The following is a 17,511-nucleotide window of genomic DNA, read 5'->3' as shown; positions in this document are numbered from 1 at the left end:
AGGCAAATATATATGTCTAGGATAAAGTATTAGTGGCCAGAGGGATGTGCTTCCTGAAAGAGTGGGTCGAGGTAAGCAATCTATTCCCAAATGAAGTCACAACTGCCTCTACAATTATATAAAAAATGATCTCCCTGAAACTGATCATACTCCAACAGATAAAAACAGGGACATGAGGCCAACTTCATTAATGTTGTACTTTTAGGGATGGCTCCAAGAATTCAGGTGTATGTTTGAAGGGACCGCTTCTGACAAATACTACGATCTGAAGGCATCCTCTTGTTTTTTCCCTGGGAAACCAAAGATGAATGTTTATTCTAAAGTGATGTTTAACTTTGTTCTGGAAAATAACAGTCAAGCCTATTCCATGTAAAATAATGCCTGACTAAATATAGATAGTTTCATGATATAGAAGCTACCCTATAAGCCCAACAGGGTCCTAGGGTACAGCATTTAAAAGCAACTGAGCATGGTATTATTGTTAACAGAATATTGACTATCGAAAACATGTTGTCTTAAATATTGTGTTCCAAATTATCACTCCCACGAAATTAGTAAAAGAAAATCTACAGCCAGTGGGACAGTATTTGGAAAACACTATTTAAGACAAAATAGTAAGCAGATTATAATTCTTTAAATGCTATTCTGAGATACGAAGACCATCAATGGCTCATAGTGGCATTTTTTATGATAGTACCATTCAGAGATTCTGGGAAGATTACAGCTGCCCTACCACTGTGCCACAGTGATTTGTGTTTGAGGAGTATATCATAAAAGTTGGGAAAAGCTAGTAGGTTTAATGACAGTCAGAGACCGATGATTAACTGATGATATAGAGTGAGGTATATGATCTTTCACGAATCATGGATAATGGAGGAATGATAAGAGGAAATTATGAAATTTAAAAAGTAAGTACTCAAATGATTCATAGTGTAGTGATATTAAATGTTTACATCATATGGATTCAGTTGTGATTGTTTCTATTGCAGCACTGCGCCTCATTACAATGTTGGGCAGACACCGTAGTGGTCTGGAACCTTCCGACCTTTGGTCGGCAGTTCTGATCTCACAATTTGGATGCGACCACCCCTAGGGCGGTCAGCAACATCAATTTTGCTTTGGCAACTTGTGTAGTGCGTGGAAAAGGCCTGCAGCACGAGCTGTCATAGCAAAGTGGCTGTTTGGTAACATCCCTGCACCGTGTGGCACCCACACAGTACAGGGATGTTTTGGAGGGCACCATAGATACCCACCATTCCCCATAGCAGATGACCGGGGAAAAGGGGCCCTGATAGGGGCCCCCCAAAGTCACTTTCCACCTGCCTCTTCATGGCGGAAGACCACTATGAAAGGGGAGGTGGAAAGTGCTATCATAATCCCGACGGTGGAGCCAAGCCTGGTTTTGCTATTCTTAGGTGATTGTGGTGCCTTACGACACGGAAGTGCATCAGAATGCCCCTGCAGGTTTCACTCCGACCACCGTCATCCTAATATAGCAGTTGGAATGAAACCTCTGATGTCGGATGGAAAGCCTCCAACAGCTGGTCGGGGACTTTCCACCTGACATCAGAATGAGACCCACTGTGTCACTGAGTTTGGTGTTTGAGGAATACATTGTAGCACTTGTGGAAGGGATGTTGGAGGTTTTATAAAAAATAAGACAGTCAATCTGAATTTAATATCTGTGAAAGGGGAAAGGTGTTTCCTTTTCTGGGTGTAAGATAAATGCTTAGGTGCAACTAGGGAACTGAGAATACCTCCTCAAAATGTAGCCAGAAAGTTAATAGCAAGCAATGAAGGGGCAGTTGTTTGGGTGCGAAATGTACTGTTAGCCTTTGCTTGGTGAGGATGGTAGTTTGGTCACTGTTGCCATCAATTCTGCCGGAGAAAAGAAATAAAGCAATGCTGCGAATTCTGAGTGTTCTGTTAACAAAGGTACATTTTCACGAGTAATTCTGCATGTGTCAATTTCTTCTTAGACTGTGTAGTAAATTAACTAGTTTTGGCTATTCAACATTTATGATTGTAAATTTCCTACAAAGTGTAGACTCACATGTCTTTACCCTCTGAATTCAAGGGATGGAGCCTAATTTGCAAGTGTAACATTGATATTAATAACTTATCCTACTTTGGCGGACGTAGGTACATTTTGATATGGTAAAGCATAAGGAAATTGTAAAACGTTTATTAAACTTAACTCAAAAGTGATAACATTATTTTTATGTAAAAGATATATTTTTTACACTGTAACATTTTATTCGGGGTTCTATTTTTAGTTCCTAGTGCATGGTGTGGTTCTGGTCTGACTGCTGACCTTAACAGAAGTGTAGATATGAACTTTTTGGGTCATTTTTGGCTATAGTAACTATTGATCTGCAGCTTCTAAATAGCAATGGGCTAACTATTTTGTAGGTGGTTGGATGTCCCTCCCTAAGCCCCTCCATAACCCTTTATAAACCCATCCTTACTCTTCCACTAGCTCTGCCCATTTTGTAGTAATTATTCTCCATTTTTCAGCCAGCCCCCCACCCCTCCCACATTTACTAATAAAAACATATGTGTACATGTTTGAGATCTCTACAGTTTGGGTGGAGTTCCCCACATGGAAAATATAAAAGAGGCGGAAGCAGACACCTCTGCTTGCTTATAACCTGTTCTAATACGTGAGGGGTATTATAGGAGTGCTACTAAAGTACTATCAAATACATTTTGTGAATAGGTCTGTTAGAATGTATGTTGAGAGCATTTGGTGTTTGCTTGGGAAAGCAGGTTTGGGCTCGAAATATGAGCTGATTTAACTTGTTAAGGTTAAGTGTTCTACTGTTTGTCCAAACAGCCTTTATTAGAGAATTGTGTTCTTTGGCAGCCGGGGATTCTGTGATGTAATCAATGAAATATTTGTGCTCATGTGAAAAGGATGTGAGGTAACTAGAGGTAAGAGGCTGAACAAATAGGAGTACAGGAATGGCAGAAATCAAGAGGCCCAGTTGATTACAGTCAACCTATATAAAGGCATTTCCTCAATTGCCCATTGGATAACTTAAATTTTTTAAGGTGTTTGTGGTATCCCTCAGGCTATTTTAAAAGAAGTCCAATACTTCTGATATACTTAAAGGATTTTTTTAACACAATGCAGTACAGCAATCAAAGTTGCTGTGCTGCATTGTGCAAAAGGGAGAAAACAGAACAGAGCCCACATTACAAAACATACCTATTACAGATGTAAACACCTGAGCTTCCATGCTTTAAGCTGCATGGTGCCACACAAACCATTGCCTTTTCACAGTGTCACAGAGGTGTGCCATTCTATTCTATCTAGCATTTGATTTTTACTGGAAGCATACCCCTCCAGCATACCCTTACAATACAAAAGCGTATGCCTAGAAATAGTCTGAAGCATTCCATACATTGTATGTGTACTGGGCACTGCAGCATGCATGCAATATGTGAAACAATTGGAGATATAAAACACTTCTCTTTGTTAGCAGAACCTTCTTAGAGATGTCAGTTTTAAATACAAAGCCTGGCCTCGCTATCTTTGAACATTGGGCTTTGCATCAAATATTATGGGTGCTTCCACAGATCTTCCCAAGTACCACCCCCTTGATGCAAAAGGCAATTTTTCCAGTATAAAATATATTTTGCTTTAGAAAGAAAATACCCTTGCAAGACATTGTGAGACTTTGTGTCACTTTGCATTACTTTGACTGACTTTGGTCAGTCGCAGAGTCTTTGCAAACCTCGACTAAGTGTGTTTGAATGAGTTAAGCTATCTTCCTCATTAGGAGACAGACATAGATAAGATGGAAACCTTGATAACAATCATATTTCAAGGGAACAGTGAGGATCCATTGATTAAAAAGCACTGAATTGGGGTGCGGGGGAATCGTACCGTGCTGAAAGGACTTGATCTCTTGCTGCTCCAATCTAACTCCATCTAATGATGTTGGGGCACCACTGAAAATGATCCCACTAAGGACTCAGACATATGCTGGGACACTTGTGACACTCAGCACTCTCCAGTGCCTCGCTGGCTTGTGTTATTAGCTCTAAAGAGGCATTGTCCCCCCCATACAGTGAAGATCCAGGATGGTGGCTAGCACTGAAAACTCATGTGGGAGTGACAGGACAGTAAAATATGGTTACAAGGTGAGTGTCCTGGACCTGTGTAATGACTGCACTGTCTTAGCAAACTTGAACCTACCTACCCTTCAGGAACGTTAGGAACACAGGCCTGTTGGAGGTTGCCTGGGCACGAGACTCAGCCAAGAACAATGAGACCCACTTTGATGTACACCCCTGCAAATACAGCCTTGACTTATGTTCTGTCGAGAAGAGGTGAGCAGACCTAGTCCAGGATGGTACTTGTATTGGGACCCACCTTGATTAACCACAGTAAAAAGCACTATGTGAGTAATGCAGTGTTGTCCCTATGAGTTGGAAGCTAAGACTGACCTGGGATGTTATTCTCACTGTCAATGTTATTCTTGTATGGATAGGAGGGTAGACAGATCTGGACCAGAAGATGGATCAAGTCATACGTTCCTGGCAAGGGTCCACGTAATGTATAGGGAAAGTTAATGTAAAGAAAAGGGATAACAGGTCCTTTTCCTATGTGCATAGATCCTTCTTCGGATTGAATGCCTTTGCATCATTGGTACACAAGTCCAAAACTGGCATGTTACTGGACTGGTGCATATAGCTATGGAGTAAAAGGAGGCTATTACTTAGAGACCCAGTAATCAGGAAAGAGTTGGAGATTCATATAAAGGAGTATTTCAACTTAAATGAGAATTCGGGGGTTACCTATTCAGGCTTTTAAAATGCCATTACATTTTCCATTAGAGGGAAATTGACGCTGATGGTTGGTGGGATTAAGATGAAAAGAGGGTTTGAAGACAAGAAGGTTATGTAGTATGGCCTAAGGCCTCCTTTGCGTGCATGTTATGTTGGCATGGCTTATTAGAAGTTTAAACACCATTTTACCTTTTGCTGCTCTTGCACACAACACTGCAAAGCTGTTTTTGTAAGTTAGCCTTCACGAAGGTCTATACATGAAAAAAGGTTTTGTTTTTGACATCTCTAGACTTACATCGTGCCCCAAGTCTGTACAGTGAGTGCTGAAGCCGTCAAGGTTATCAAAACATGTAAGCTGTTTTTCAACATTTTCGAGTAACGGTTTCTAGACACAACAATTTGGCAGCTATGAGCCAACTAAGATTCTGGCGCCTTTATCATTGCACACTCGCCATGATTTCATACTCTTGGAAGATTTCTGTTTCCAGGGATGCAGTGAGCTTTGGTTGATCTGAATGTGATTCAGTCTTACTGAGCGGAAAGGTAATGGGGTCCCCCAAATAAGCCTAAGAGACCTTCTTTAGTTTATAATACATAGTTCCTATATAGGGAGGGTGTTAAACTAGGCGCTATAGGACCTGTTTTCACCATCATTGTAATATGATTTCTCCTTTTGTATATTATGGAATTGTAACAATGCTGACCATATTATTTTTATTAATATGTCTGCTTATGTTGGCTAAGATACTGCACATGAGATCACGTGGTTAAAATAAATCTTTTAACCTCACTGTGTCTCTTATTTACTCCTGTTGTGGACTGGTATGAGAGTATAACGAAAGAGTGTTCTTACTTCCCACCATTCCTGAGTTCGTACTAAGTCGCATGTTCTAGGTTGTCTAATCATTGGTTACTTTGCTATAGGACGAAGAGCTAATGTGACACTGATGCTAGCTGGTTGGGGTTTTTCTAAGTACTTAGATGAGTTTTTGGTACACCACAACTCACTGATGTCCTAGGTCTCTGTGCACAGTTTTGTGAGTAAGCAGGATCCTTGCAACATGGCGCCACCAACGATGTGGTCTTATTGTGAGACTCTTGAGTAGTGCTTGTATCAGTCCACGACCCCCTCACTATTGTTTCCAGTCGACAGTAGTGACGGATAAATCTACCTATACTTACATAGGTCTTTTCAAGCTTGATAATATAAAAAGATTTTACATTGAATTACTATCCAGTTGTGCTTTTTATATTCCATTGTATTTGTCTTTCACTGTGTCAATATGGCTGTGGTTGATATCCCAGCTCCCAGTCGTTTGGCTGTGCGGAAACATTTGCAGGATTTCGTAGTCTCTTTGGAGGGACAGGTAGTGGTTTTTGTACTATCTGCTGACGCATCATACCCGTTTCAGTTATTTTATTCATGGTTTACGTTTCCTGTGGTTGATGCTGTTTCTGGTGTACTGGTGTACTTCACTCTTACACTCCATCTGCCGTGCCTGCAGAGTACACTCCATATAGGACACAGGAAGTTCCGATTTCTGTTTGGTAGCATGCCGTTTGGTTTAATGGGGCACTCCCACACATAATAACGGCGGTAGGACAAAGACCGTTGTCGATTGCAGGCGCATCTTGGCCTGTTTTTGCTACTTATACCCCGCATCCTAATGTGCCACGGTTGACAACTCCCAAATTGAGACCCCTTTATAACTCTGCTGTCACAGTGATAAGGGGTCTGGTTCATTACATTTCCAGCAACCTCCCGGGTGGGGCCCGGTTGGTGCGGCACATCCAGTTGGAACGAACGGACTAAAGCTTAGTCCCGTTATGGTTAATGTGGTTATGGGCAAGCTTCCCCAGGATAAGGATGAGATGCCTTTTAGGCTTGTCGAGAAACTCGACCAACTGGAGGCAGTATTCCCGAATACATCTCCTGTGGAAAAACACAGGATCCTTCATATTAGTTTGCAGAAAGACTTAGTGCCAGATGTAAATGACTGTACCACTTGGGGTGTAATTTTTGCGGCGGTCTACTCTAGGTGCTTCGGCACCCCGTCAATGGCTGTCCTGCCTTCCATCATTATACGTGTTTAGGATGAACACCAACCGGAGGCAGCTGTGAAGTTGGGAATGCGACTCGTGGGAGCGTTTGATATGGTTCGCGATCTCGTCCTTGCAAATGTTAATGGGGATGCAGTAAGTTTCAACCCTGGGCGGAGAACTACGCTCCGTTCGCGGAGTTTGCGAATTTTCGGCAACTTCGCACTTCGCTGTGAGCGCGAAGCTGTCGACTACTTCGCGTAGTAGTTTTTCTTTCTCGCGCGCTCAATAGCATTCTCGCGTGCGCGGTAATGACTTACCGTGGTTCTGCGTTCGCTTTCTCGCTTTTCTCTCCCGGTCGCGTTCGCTACGATGTTTGGAATCCGGCTGCACAATCCCATGCGACTTTGAAAACGCGATTACGTCATTCGGACGCGCGAACATGTCATTGGGACGTGCGATCCTCCTTGCAGTGCCATGTTGGTAAGATCGCGTTTCCGAACACGCAGAAACTGCAATCTGGCACAGAATATCTCCCGAGCATGTTAAAATCTTCTCAAAAATGTTCATTTAACCCCTCAGATTGTGATTTGGCTGTATTTTTTTGGGCTAGGAGTCCTCTTTTTGTTTCTACTCTTTTTTTCAAGAGAAAGGAAGTGCCCCCGAGTCTCCAACTTCCTGTTCCTGTCCACCAGGCTCCTCCCAGTGCTTTGTCCATGTGGTGTTCACTTTCATTTGGAATTGGAGCTGGAAGGATCATTTTTTGTGTATGTCTGCTGCATCATAGCATTTGGATTTATTGAGGAATTTTGGATTTGAACTTTTCTTTTACAAGTAATTTTGAGAATTGAGAATTGGTGTACTGTAAATGTTTTTTTGGTTTGGGTTTTTTTTAACTACAATTTTCTGTGCTTCTCAATCTTTCTTAAAAATTATTATTGAGGGAGGCCTGTACTTTCATGAGGGGCCAAGTTGTATGTGTTTGAAATTGCATCCAGTAGACCTAGAGGTACCCAAGGGTCCACCCATGTTTCTGTTGTGTATGTAAAACATCATGGATAGCATTGGATTTAATTGCATACTCTGTTGTAGTGGAATTAAATTTTTTTTTAGTAAAATTAGGTAACCCTAGTAGTTCATGTAGTTAGTGTAGGCCTGCTTGAGTTCATTTACTTTCTGTGGGTGGCTTGGCCAGGTGGTGGAGACATTTTATGTTTGTAGCCGCTGTGTTTTTGCCATAGGCCTCCAAGCTTGTGGCCTACTCTGCCAGTAGGCCCAAGGGTACTACTAGAGTCCTCATCATGGGTGCATGAAAGTTGTTCAACTGATTTTGGGGTGTTTAAGTTGTAAGTGTAACATCATAGGTCATGGATGGCTTTGGATTGATTAGCAAAATGTGTTTTTGGTGTTGAATTGCAGGTTTTGGGTGTGTGTTGAATAATATGGCTTTTTCTGCGCACTAGATAACCCTAGAATTCAGCTCGCATAGTTTTGGTAACTTTGCACAGTGCTACAACGCGACCTTACAGTTTTTGTCTTCTTCGCGGGCTCAATGTGCGTGCTCGGGAACGTGACAACGACGTTTTGTACAGTTCGCGCTGCCGAACACGCCGAATTTGCATTCTCGCAAGCAATATCTCTCGAGTTGCCTAAAACCTTCCCGAAAATGTAGATGCTGTTCATTTTGCTAAAGAAACTCCTCAGGTTGTCATTTGCTCTTAGTTTTTGGAGCATGGACCATTTACTGTTTCTGTCCTCTTTGTACTTTGTTGTTTGAGGGTGGCCTAACCATGTGGGCGGCTTGGTGGCCATTTTGTAAAGCCAAGCAATGTCCTTTTGCAATAGGAATGTATTGTCTGTCTTCTCTTTCTTTTCATGTTTTTGGGGGTGACCAGGCCATGTGGGCGGCTTGGCGGCCATTTTGTGAAGCCAAGCAATGTCCTTTTGCCATAGGAATGTATTGTCTGTCTTCTCTTTCTTTTCATGTTTTTGGGGGTGGCCAGGCCATGTGGGGGCGGCCATTTTGTGTGACCTTCCATCGTGCTTTTTGTTTTTTTGCCGCAGACCTACAAACTTGTGATTTTTTCTGCCAGTAGGCCTAGAGTCCCAGAGATAGTCAGCGGGGATGCTTGATGTAGCGATTTCCATTTTGTCTGTTGAATTTAAAATCATTTAAGGCATGGGTGGCAATGCATTGAATTTTCAAATGTGGTGTTCGGGGTGTAGTTAACTGTTTGGGTGTAAACTGTAAATGCCTTTGTTGTTTGTGTTGTTGTTTAACTTTCAAACCTTTTTAGCCATGGGGATTTTCTTTTTTGCATTAAGCTGTGATTTGTAACAGGCATCCTCCTTTTTCTGGCCATAGGGGGAGGGATATAGGCCTGCTTGAGTTTATTGTTTTCTGGCCTTTACCCATGTACCTGTGATGAGAGTGCCCATGTGGAGCTGTGGTGATAGTAGTAGTGTGCTGTTTTGTTTTTGACAAATTGGCCTGTGTCTTGCCATTGTTCCTGTTGGCTTACTACTGTTCACATCCCCATTGCTATCTGCTGCAGGTCACTGATGCTGCATCCATCCGAAATGATGCACAAATTAAGGATAAACAAGTTCCACTTCCACTACATTTGCATTTTAGTTCTTTGCTATTCTTACTCTTACTAAGTGTACTAATACTTCTAGTAGTAATTAAAATTAAAGCTAACAAAAATCCACATTTGACTGATGTTGTTCTGCCTTCTTTGCTTGTAGGTGCACAAAAGACTGAAGAGGAGGTGTCTGTCATCATTCATCGCCTGTTCTACTGCCAGACGGACGTCCTTCTGTACTACGTCATGTGTGGTGTGACTAACCTGACCAGACATCATTCTCAACAACTTGTGCAACTGAGTGCTGCTGCTGACATCTGAAGAAGATGGGCCCAAAGAAAGCAGGTACCAGGTCCTCCAAGACCAAGAAAGTTGCTGAGAAGAAGAAGGAAAAACAGAAGAAGGAAGTGACACTTAAGTCTGGTGTTGACCCGAAAACCTTTTTTGGGAAAAACAATGGACGCCTGCAGCAGCAGTGACAGGGGTCCAAGCTGGGGCCAGCACCTCTGCATCAGTGGGCCCAAGCCACCAACCCAGGCCCAAGCAGATGAGTGGGGAAGAGGTAGCCAGCCTAATGGTGGAAAGCAGTGATACTGAGCCTGACCTGAACTTATCGCTATCTCAAAGTAGTACACATTCCACGCAAGAGGGAACACAGCAGAAAAGTGGTGAACAACAACCACCACCCGCAATAGTAGATGTTCAACCTCAGCAACCGCCCGCAATAGTAGTTGTTCAACAACCACTGCCCGCAATAGTAGATGCTCAACGAAAAACACAACCACAACCACCGCCCGCAATAGTACTTATTCAACAACCACCACCCGCAATAGTAGATGCTCAACGAAAAGAACAACCACAACCACCACCTGCAATAGTTGCTGTTCAAGAACCACCACCGGCAATAGTAGTTGTTGTTCCTCCCGAAGTCGGGGCAGTTCAGGAATTTGAGCCTGATGCAGAGCAAGAAGAGGCAGCACTTCATGCAGGAGATCTATTGTTTTCCAAATCCCCACTAAGGAAAAGGAGGGTTAGTCCATCGAGTTCTTCGCCAAGCATCCCTTCTGATGATCTTGATCTCAATTGGGAGCCACAACAATCTGAGCATGAGAGGGAGAGACATCCCAAGAAGACCAGGCTAGGGAAAAGGAAGGTTCCAGAAAGCCTACCACTTATGGAGTGCGATGTTGAACAGCCGGATAATGATGGTGATGACGAGTCAGACCCAGTCATCACAAGCATTACTCCTGGCCCTGAGGACATGGAGACCAACATTTTAACCCTAGCGAAAATGGCTGCGACTAGGGATGTAGCACGCATACCACCAACACAGGCCACACCAAAACTACCTCCAACTTCCATTTTTATATTTGCACAGAGCCGGCAGCGTCCTACATCCAGCACAAGTCCCACCTCAGCAGAAGTAGGTAGTGGTACTACTGCACAGCAACATAGTGAAATTCAACACACAACCTCCAGTTCATCTGGCATTGGAAGTGGCACCTCTAGCAGGAGACAAAAGTTAAGCTCCCCAGTGTGGGACTTCTTTACAGTTAGCGCAAATGAGGAGAACATTGCTATATGCTCCATTTGTCATTCCTCTGTTAGTCGTGGTAAGCTTGGTACAAACTATGGTACTGGAGGCCAAATGACCCATATGAAAAAACACCACGCAATCAAGTGGGAGGACCACCTACGTCTCATAAAAGCAGGAACCATTAATGTTGGTGGGGAAGCAGTAGAAGCTCCACGGGTCGAACAGGAAGAAGAGGGAGACATTCTATCTGGTAGTGGTACACTAAGTACCCCTGTCCGACTCCCCAGAACTGCAGTGGTAGATCCCACATCCTCCGCATCAGCAACATCTCAGTGGCACCAGAGTAAGAGTAACCCGGAGACACCAAGGAGTACGGGTGCGAAGTCTGCGACGCGAAGTACTGCATCGGGCATAACTGAAAGAAATACTAAGCAGCAGACCATTGTTAGCATGTTTAGGCAGGAGGGAAAGTACGAGCGCAACCACCCAATAGCACGTTTGTACAATGCTAAGCTTGCCAAAATGTTAGCTCTGGACCTTCTCCCTTTTTCTTTTGTTGAAGGGGTGGGTTTCCTGGAATTTGTGACAACCCTCTGCCCAAAATGGAATGTTCCCAGTCGCTACTATTTTGCCAGAGTTGCTGTTCCAGCACTACACCACGCCGTGCTGGAATTGCTTGGAAAAGCCGTGTAGCAGAGTGCTGTGCATAGTATCCACCTGACAACAGACATGTGGACCAGTAGCCAAGCCACTGATTACATGTGCATCACTGCACACTGGATCTCTTTTACAGGTGTTAGAGATAAGCTATCTACAGGCATTGACACTACTGAGATTTTTAATGATACTCGCAGACATGCTACTGTAGCCATGTTTGCTATGGAGACATCGCATACTGCTGCAAACATTTTGGATGAGTTCAACAGCAAGGTCTTTGAATGGCTACGACCAAGAGGCCTCAATATTGGTTTTGTTGCCACCCACAATGGCAGTTATGTAGTTAAGGCCATGGAAGATGGTGGCTATTTTAGGGTCCCGTGTTTGGCACACTGCATTAACATTGTGGTTCAAGACTTTCTGAAAAATGAAAGCAAAGTCAGCAGCTTACTCACCATTTGCAGAAGAATCTGCATGCATTTCAATCATTCTTTTAAAGCCCGGAAGCAGCTAAGGGTCATTCAACGTGAGTATTAAATGCCAGTCAAAGTACTCATCCAGGAGGTACCAACACGTTGGAACGCTACTTATGACATGCTTGATCGGCTGTTTGAGCAGTACATACCACTTAATGCTTATGTCATGACAAGAAGATCAGGGGATCCAATTGGTGTTATTAAAGCCATGACAGTTGAGATGTCGCAATGGGACCTCATTATTATTATTATTATTAATTAATTTTATACAGCGCAACAGCTACCCGAAGGTTTCCCGGCGCTAAGAACACTAAAGATATAAAGGATCAAGTAGAAAAGGAGCACGACTATTGGTAAAAAGCCATGTTTTTAAGTCTTTGCGAAACCTTTGATATTGAGGTTCAATGCGCAAAGACAGAGGCATTGAGTTCCAAAGTGCTGGGGCCAAATAGGAAAAAGAACGTCCTCCCATTCTTGTTCTTTTAATCCTCGGAATTTGATAAGTATGTTGGTTGGCCGACCGAAGTGATCTTGACGGGTGGTATTGATGCACGAGCGCCTGAAGATAGAATGGTGCCACTCCTGCATTGATCCTCTGCATGTAGCAGAGAGTTTTAAACTTGATGCGGTTATCAATCTTCAACCAATGCAAATCACGTAGCGCGGCTAAGGCAGATGTTCCAGCTGGGAGATTGCAAAGCAGTCTGGCGGCAGCATTTTGGATTACCTGTAACCTGTGTAATACTTCCTTTCCCACTCCAAGATATAAAACGTTACCGTAATCCAGCCTGGATGTAATGAGAGCTTGGACTACCGTTTTTTGAGTGGGCGAAGCGAGCATCCACAGGATTTTTTTCAGCCACTTCAATATAACAAAGCAGACAGAGGCTACCTTGCCGGCTTGATGTCTCATATTTAGTTGATCATCAACTATGAAGCCAAGATTCCGGCTGATTGTACAGGAATTGGAAGTGGTCCCATTTGAGTGGGCCAATGTTGGGGACCCCATAAGGTTTTATTTTTTCCAAAGAGCAAAAGCTCGGTTTTATCACCATTTAATTTGAGTTTATTATTGTGCATCCAGTCTGCAATGTTTACCAACCCAGCTCTCAGAGAAGAGATGTTACTGTTTGGATTGGTTGAGAGAGAATAGATAAGCTGGGTATCATCGGCGTAAGAATACACCGTGAGCCCTGCTTGTTCCGCAATGACAGCTAAAGGGCTGACATAAATGTTAAAAAGCAAATGGCTCAGTATTGAGCCCTGAGGCACTCCACATTGAAACCTTCGAACCTCAGATTTGGAAGAATCAGAGAACACCTGAAAGGTCCTATTAGTCAAGAAACTGGATAGCCATTTTAAGGCTAAGCCAGTGACACCACACGATTGAAGAGTATTTAAAAGGATGGGGTGTGAAACAGTGTCAAACGCGGCACTTAAATCAAGGAGGATAAGTGCCACGGTTTCACCTCCATCAACTTGACGACGGATATTGTCTGTAACTCCCAATAGTGTGGACTCCGTAGAGAAGCCAGCACGGAAACCAGACTGGAAGCTATGCAGGAGATTGTGTGACTCAATAAATGTAGTAAGCTGGGCATTTATGTGCTTCTCCAAGATTTTAGAAAAAGTTGGTAGAAGAGAAATCGGACGGAAATTAGATGGACTATCCGGATCCAGGTTCGTTTTTTTCAATAATGGCATAACCATGGCATGCTTCCATGTGCCAGGTACTTCAGCCTCTAAAATAGAAGAGTTCAGTAATTGCATAATTAAGTTTTTATTTGATGTGTTTAAAATTTGAAGCACTGAGGGAGGAAGCAAATCGTTTGGAGAGCAAGATTTTATGCTGCTCAAGATTTTACAAAAGGAGATGATATCCATTTGAGTCCAGCAATCTAGGACCGTGTTGTTAATTGAGGCCAACATATTCCCGGGGGTCAGTTGTTTTGAAGGAGATGAAACAGCTGGTGCCTGTTTTGCAAAGTCAGTATAGATGGTACTGATCTTTCCTACAAAAAAATCTGCTAAATCATTACAGTTTTTAGTGTCCAGGCATGGAGGTTTAGGCTGACATGCAGCCCCAGAAAGCTCTTTAACTACTTTAAAGAGTACTTTTGAACAATTGTGAGCTTCCTGAATAGTCCGATTTGCATGTTCAGTCCGGGCATTTTGGCAAAGAAGATGATAATTTTTCAAAGCAGACCTATACTGTAGTTTAATTTTAGGGTCATATAGTTTCCGCCATTGTCTCTCTAAGTTTTTACATTTTGTTTTTTCATTTTTAAGGGCCTTCGAGAACCATGGAGCAGAAGTATAATGATTGTTAATTTTCCTTTTAACAAAGGGGAGACATCGGTCAATAGAGGATTTGAGCCAAGAGAGCACGGTCGCTTCTTCTTTTAAATTAGTAATTGAGTCAACTGGTTTAGTATTTTCAAGAAGTGAATTGAATTTAGTTGCATCCAAATTTTTCCAGTTCCTACCCTGTGCCTGCCCCAGTAGAGGGATATTTCGTTTCTGCTGTTGTTTAATTTTAAATTCAATCAGATAATGATCGGACCAAAGAACCGGAATGGCTGGTTTACACAGGACAGTGTCTATATTAGAGAAGATTGGGTTAAGTAGGTTTCCTGCCTTGTGGGTGGGACCAGAATTATGAAGAGTCATGTTTAGGGCTGCTAAATCCGCTATAAAATTAGCATTAATTGGTTGAGATATATCATTTAAATGGAGGTTCAAATCACCCACTAATATAAAATTGGTGGCTTCAAGCAAAAGTGCAGAAATAAGATCTGGAAAGGATGCAGCCCAGGCACTAGCTGGACCTGGAGGGCGATAAAGTAATACACCAGAAAGAGTAAAATTGGGAGAAAGATATATTTTGAAAAAGCCTGCTTCGCAGTCAGAGTAGTTCAGATTGCTCCATTTACATTTATATTGACTCTTATAAATTACTGCAATTCCACCTCCCTCCCTACCCACCCTGTTCTTTCCCAAAAGGGTGTAGTTAGGTGGGAGGGCACTGGCAATATCGGGCCCTGAGCCATCACTTAACCACGTTTCCGTATGAAAGATGGCGTCAGGTAAAAAACCCGATAATAGGTCGTAAATGTCGTTCCTGTGCTTCACAAGTGACCGACAGTTAAGACTGAAAAAGATGTATTCTGAGTGTTTATAGTTATTTTTAATTACTTTAGTCTTAATGGGTTTACAAGGTGCAGAGGGAAAGCCACACTCGTGACAAAGAAAAGGCTCATCATCACAGTTTAAATATACAGAGGCAGAACAGGCATTGTGACGAAGAGATAGAAGTGTCTTACGCGTATATTTGAGTAGACCTTCTGATCCTTGGCGAGGGGGTATGGCCCCTGGCCCCGTCCCGCCGCGGACGGGCGCAAACGGGCTTGCCTTCAGCGCGCCTTCGGCAGGGAGGGGGCACACATTATATACCTCCCGCTGCTGACGTCAGGAAAGACTGGTGCGTGAACCCTGGGCTAACCCCAAGATGGCGTCAAAGTTCCCTGGCAATCCCCGTAGCAGTGTTCAATCGGCTGCACGGGTAAGCGACGTGATGGGGAGAGGGAGGGTAAGTGCAAAGAGCGAGTTCTATGTTAAAAACAAACAATTTTAAAAGAAATGAGAAGCGCTCCCGGCTTTTCGCCTCAAGAGCTGTCAGCGTTCTTAGTAAATTGCGCACAAAAAGGAAAGCGCATCTTATATACCTCCCGCTGCTGACGTCAGGAAAGACTGGTGCGTGAACCCTGGGCTAACCCCAAGATGGCGTCAAACTTCCCTGGCAATCCCCGTAGCAGTGTTCAATCGGCTGCACGGGTAAGCGACGTGATGGGCAGAGGGAGGGTAAGTGCAAAGAGCGAGTTCTATGTTAAAAACAAACAATTTTAAAAGAAATGAGAAGCGCTCCCGGCTTTTCGCCTCAGAAGCTGTCAGCGTTCTTAGTAAATTGCGCGCGAAAAGGAAAGCGCGTCTTATATACCTCCCGCTGCTGATGTCAGGAAAGACCGGTGCGTGAACCCTGGGCTAACCCCAAGATGGCGTCAAAGTTCCCTGGCAATCCTCGTAGCAGTGTTCAATCGGCTGCACGGGTAAGCGACGTGATGGGGAGAGGGAGGGTAAGTGCAAAGAGCGAGTTCTATGTTAAAAACAAACAATTTTAAAAGAAGCGCTCCCGGCTTTTCGCCTCAAGAGCTGTCAGCGTTCTTAGTAAAATTAAATTGCCTGACAGAGATGCTACTTCCTTTTGAGGTCTTCACACGTGCAGTCAGCAGGGAGGACTGTAATATGAGCCAAGCTATCCCATTGTTGTACATGCTGGAGCAAGAGCTGAAGGAGGTGTCTGAAACATACGAAGGTGTTGAAGGAAAACTTGAAGCATGTAATTTGGTGAAGTCCTTAGCCGGCCGCTTATCTGAGAATACAAGGATTCAAAATAAGATTGTGTCGAATCAACATTACATTAATGCCACAATTTTGGATCCACGGTACAAATTATTTGTGAACAGTAATGCAGTAATTCCTTATTCAGAAGGGGATGTTTCCAAGTACAAAACTGTAATAGCCGAGGAAGCCACTGATTTAGAAAACGAACGGCTCTCAATTAGAGGCTTGCCAGTGCCAGCCCAGGACAGTGCAAGTACTACTGAGCATCCTACAGAGTCAAGTCCTTCTTCACAGCATGCGAGCAGTGCGTTCGCTTCCCAGCAGTCACCAACACAAACAATAACAACAACCGCACCAACAGGATCTGATTATTCAGACACAAGCAAAAAAATAGCTGCTTGGTTTCTACAGATAGGGATGGGTAAGTCCGTTGCTGTCACAAAGCAAAAAGAGGACGAGCAATCCCGAGCACCAATGAACATTGAGCGGTTGGTCCAGGCCTATCTGGATGACACAACAGAGGTGTTCATGGAGCAAAGCCCATTGGTGTATTGGTATAGGACAAGAAGCCAATGGCCACTGCTCAGCAGGCTGGCGATAAAATATCTAGCTTGCCCTGTTGCAAGTGTCTCTACTGAGCATGTTTTCAGTGCTGCTGGTGCCATTTTGACTGTGAAAAGGACCAGTCTCTCGCCCAAAAGCGTGAAGAGGTTAACCATGATCAAAATGAATCAACACTTGATACCACCAGACTACAAAGTACGTGAATCAGAGCTGGAAGAGGAGAGCGAGTCGGAAGAAATAATTAGTGGGTTACAGGACCTACTTCTGTCGGAAGAACCACCAGGGTTTGCGGACGAGCTCCTCTTCCCTGACAACTAGGCTTTGAAATTGTTACATTCTCCCTTCCTTTATTTCTCCCTTCCTTATTTGTGTGTATCTGTCTTTCTGACTCAAACTTCAAAACCAACACCATCATCCTTTCTCTTTTAATTACCTATTGGAGTTGCACATCTGA

Source organism: Lissotriton helveticus, chromosome 2_1 (genome assembly GCF_964261635.1).
Source record: "Lissotriton helveticus chromosome 2_1, aLisHel1.1, whole genome shotgun sequence".
NCBI lineage: Eukaryota > Metazoa > Chordata > Amphibia > Caudata > Salamandridae > Lissotriton > Lissotriton helveticus.
The sequence above is the reverse complement of the archived record's forward strand: the minus strand, read 5'-3'. Positions refer to the sequence as shown.